The 4,702-nt window shown below is 38.3% G+C and overlaps 1 long non-coding RNA gene across 1 annotated transcript; it reads left to right on the top strand.

The window, feature by feature from the left end:
* Positions 1 to 965: 965 nt before the first annotated feature.
* Positions 966 to 4,702, top strand: LOC146489314 (uncharacterized). The gene is made up of 3 exons (XR_014864380.1): positions 966 to 1,986; positions 2,366 to 3,316; positions 3,359 to 4,702. It is a non-coding gene; the product is annotated as an uncharacterized LOC146489314 (long non-coding RNA).

The following is a 4,702-nucleotide window of genomic DNA, read 5'->3' on the forward strand; positions in this document are numbered from 1 at the left end:
TTGGCAAAACGCTGTTTTCATCTCAAAATAAATGAAAACATAGTTTTAAGGAAAGAGCTGTATTCCATAAGTGGATTTGATGCGAAACGTTTTTTTTTACGGAGAATTCGTAAGAATTTGGGAAAATGCTGTTTTCAAGCCAAAATGGAGCAAAACATAGTTTTCAAGAAGGAGTTTAAGAAGGAGTGCATTTAATGCAAAACACATTTTTTAGAAAGAAATGGTAGAAACTTGGCAAAACGCCGTTTCCAACACAAAATGGAGCAAAAGACAGTTTTTAAGAAAGAGTTGTATTCCATCAGTGGATTTGATACAAAAGCCTTTTTTTTCAGCGAAAAATTTTAAAAATTTGGAAAAAGGCTGTCTTTAAACCAAAATGAAGCAAAACGCAGTTTTTATGAAATAGTTCTATTCCATCAGTGGATTTGATACAAAAGCTATTTTTCAGCGAGAAATGGTAAAAATTTGGCAAAACGCTGTTTTTAACAGAAAAATCGAGAAAAACAGTTTTTAGGAAAGAGTTGTATTCCATAAGTGGATTTGATGCGAAACGTATTTTCACAGAGAATTCGGACGAATTTGGCAAAATGCTGTTTTCAACCCAAAATGGAATAAAAGACAATTTTAAAGAGCGAGTTGTATCTTTTGAGAAGATTTGATTCAAATCACTTTTTTAAGGAGAGCCAGGTAGATGTATATTACAAAATACATTGGCCAGCCAGGATCTGCGTCATAGAACCTCACTCCCAGCCAGAAATTTTTTTGCTCCCCCCTTTTCCTAGAAATTTTGTGAGTTTTGTTTATGCCAGCCAGGACTTTTTCCCAGGACTTCAAATCTGCCTTCACTTCCTGTTAGGAGGTAAAACGCTTAGCTTGAATGAAAAGGAAAAAGGAATGTATTTTCACAAAGCGGTACTCGTACAATTTAAGTTAAGCGAATGATCTCCTGATCGCTTACTCTTTTCAAAAGATCCAGGTTTAATTTGTGTTCACTGACTTGGGTGGAATGCCCGAGTGTCCCTCGAACTAAACCGAGAAAATAGCAAAACGTGCAAGACAACAAACTGGACCCACACATCTCGCGTTCTGTCGGCCGGACTCGCATGCAGCGCAATTCTTGCCGCTCGATTAGAGCAGTTGCTATACCACTGAACAACACAGCGACTTCCCATCATTGAAAGAACGAAACATTTTTTCGAAAAAACCGTATGAGAATATAGCCTCGTAGGGCTCAGTTGAGAGTTTGACGTCACTTGTTTTTCCCGGGTGACCCGGCCTCTGTTGTCATTGGACACCATCTGCCTTTGGTAACCAGGCCGCAGGAACATGGCGGTTCAATGGCTGATGAAAATTCGTGGAGTTTGAGCGCAAAAAAATCGCGCTTTCCTTCATCTTATGAAGATATAACTTGGAAATCATGTACTTTAGGACATAAACTACCAATCAACCGCAAATAAAAGGTATTCGACAATTTGATCGTAGTAGCACTTTAAAGTGCTACTACGATCAAAACTTCATGTCACGTATGAAACAAACATACGTTCTTTACAGCTTATCCGATGTGGGTGTACCTGTCTTGGTCACTGAAATGAAGTTTGGGCCCCGCAAATTGAAAATATTGAGCCTTGAAAAGTAGTGTTTTCGAGTCCGGCCTTATGAATTTATGTTCCAGTGGCAGGTATGCAAGTGATTGGAGTTGCGGTATTTTTATTCAAACCTATTGTGTTTTTGCCGTGACGTAATACTCTCAACTCGCTGATCGAGCGAGTACTGTAGTTCTCATTCTGGCAACGAAGTTCAGAGCTGTTTTGACCACAGAAAGTTCTCCTGGATCGTCTTCGCATGATATAGGAAATGGAAATGAAGAAGTCATGACTCTGTAGAGCTAGTTCCGTCTGAAGAAGAGGCAGCCGAATAAGTTCAGCAGCTAGCTCTTTTGCTACAAGATGAGGAAGAGCAGACTTTGCTGAGACGGTCATCTCTCGGGTAAGATATTGGAGATAGAGATTAATATTTAGATGCGTTATTTGCTGTATTAACAAAACAGGCAAGCTTTAAAAGTGTAGTGCCTGAGAATCCGCAACAATTTCAGTTGACTACTAGTCAGTTAATTCCCCTGAGGGAGGCTACCGGAGACTCAGTTGAATTGAAATCGAAGTCAAGTTTAGGTTTTTAGCTTTGCTTTCGAAAGTTTGCCTTGGTGTTAAATTAGAGTGCACAGTGAAGTTTCGGTTCCGAGCAAGCTTACTGTTTTTGCGCTTTTTTACACTGGACAAAGAATATAAATTGTAGTGAAAAGCCCTGTACAATGGCAATGTACAATGTAATTGATGCTAAGTTTCCTCTTGGTTCAATATTTTCTCAGGTGCAAATGTTCAAATTGCTCCCTTGAGCGACTTACCAAGCCTGGAGAGTGCTGGTGCTGCATGGACATCATTGTATCCAGATTTGAACAAGTACAGTAATCAATAAACAAATAAATGTGCAAGGCAACAACAATTTGCAATGATTTGTTTTCTTCCCTTGCAGCATCCTGAACACTGAATGGTAACAGTCTTTTCTATGTACATATATTTTTGTAAGGTGCCCTACATCAGGTGAAACACCACTGCACTAGATGCTCCAAACTACTGAAGAGATAAATAGCTTTATAAATGAAAATTTATTAACATGCTCTCTGGTAACAAGCATCCACCTAGGCAAATGAGGGGAGGAAAAGTAGGAATTTTGCAAATATACACTGAAAACAATATTCTTGGGAGTTAAAGTTTGTGATTCAGGTATTAATTGAAATTTGTTTGCTTATTCTAATGAAGGGTCAAATCAACCTAACAACAAACATCCTTTGTCGTACATGTCTAAGGGCAAACCCCCAAGCAAGTCTTGATGAGTTTCATACACTGTTGCTGTGGTAACAGTTCTTGATACTTTCACTTTTAGTGCGGTGAGAGTTGGGCAAATGCATGCTACCAAAAATGTAGTAAAGTTGAGACTGTTGTGAGCCACCTTTGATTTTTTTTGTCAAATGTAGATTCAATTTTATTTGTACAACAACAAATTTATTGGTGAAACAAGATTCGGGCACTCTTTTTCAAACGAACATAAAAATAAAATTATTAATGTACTGCAGACAATGAACCATAAACCTTATTCCAAAATGGCTACCATATTAATATTCTTTTGTTTATATTCAAATTAGTATTTCTTTAAAACCACACCAAAAGAGAAAACATTTGAATTCTGGTTCCTATACATGGCTCAGGAATGTCTGTGCTTCAGCTCCCTATTAGCAGGGAGCAGGGGGGGGGGGGGGGAGGTGGAGGGTCATGAAAAGATGATATAGGCAATGGAAATGAAGGTGGAGGGTCATGAAAAAATAAGCAGTGAAAAACAGAGGGTCACATAAATTTATGCTCTTGTGATCATAATTTATAGTATGACAGGAAGAGCGAGTCATCTATAAAAGACAAAATAAAATTTGTTAATTTAAGTCATTATTAATGTAAAGGAAATGTCTAGCATAATGGAGTTACATGATGTCAATGGGCTCTATAGATGATTTGAATTATGTTGGGGCAAAATGGTTAAAGTGCTACTACGATCAAAACTTCATGTCACGTATGAAACAAACATACGTTCTTTACAGCTTATCCGATGTGGGTGTACCTGTCTTGGTCACTGAAATGAAGTTTGGGCCCCGCAAATTGAAAATATTGAGCCTTGAAAAGTAGTGTTTTTGAGTCCGCCATTATGAATTTATGTTCCAGTGAGCCCGCGGTATGAAAGTGACTGGAGTTGCAGTATTTTTATTCAAACCTATTGTGTTTTTGTCGTGACGTAATACTCTCAACTCGCTGATCGAGCGAGTACTGTAGTTCTCCTTCTGGCTACGAATTTCAGAGCTGTTTTGACCACAGAAAGCTCTCCTGGATCGTCTTCGCATGATATAGGCAATGGAAATGAAGGTGGAGGGTCATGAAAAAATAAGCAGTGAAAAACAGAGGGTCACATAAATTTATGCTCTTGTGATCATAATTTATAGTATGACAGGAAGAGCAAGTCATATATAAAAGACAAAATAAAATTTGATAATTTAAGTCATTATTTAACAAAAGCAAGACAAGTATCAAGGATTAAAGTATTAATGTAAAGGAAATGTCTAGCATAATGGAGTTGCATGATGTCAATGGGCTCTATAGATGATTTGAATTATGTTGGGGCAAAATGGTTCCAGTAAGTAACTTACAGTTTGCCTCCATTCTTGTTTTCTTTTTCTGGTATTTGAGCTACATTGTACTACCTGTTCAGGGGGAGGGTCATGAAATTTCATTTGCACCGCTATGGAGGGTCACATCATTTTCATTGCTCAATTTAAAATCTCCACCCCACTCCCGTCCTCCCCACTAATTTCTGACCAGTCCCTAAAACAGAAGCCTATCGATAGTGGAAAGGGTTACAAAGAGGAGGCATGATGAATGGAGAGAAAAGAGTTTTTTTATTGATTCTATTTGTCAACTGGTGGTTGAGGATAAAAGATCAAGAAAAGCCCTTGAGGAAGGTCAGCGCTCTTCAACTGCTAGTTAAGGGGGAGCACTGGCCTTTTCTTGGCTGTCCATATTTTTCACATGTTGTGCTCTGCAAGGCTTGTTTTGGCCTGTATTTAATAGTAAGAGCTGGGTTTTGAAGTTGTTGCAACTCAGCG

The sequence above is a fragment of the Pavona decussata genome, unplaced genomic scaffold (assembly GCF_977016875.1).
Source record: "Pavona decussata unplaced genomic scaffold, jaPavDecu1.1 SCAFFOLD_6, whole genome shotgun sequence".
Taxonomy (NCBI): Eukaryota; Metazoa; Cnidaria; class Anthozoa; order Scleractinia; family Agariciidae; genus Pavona; species Pavona decussata.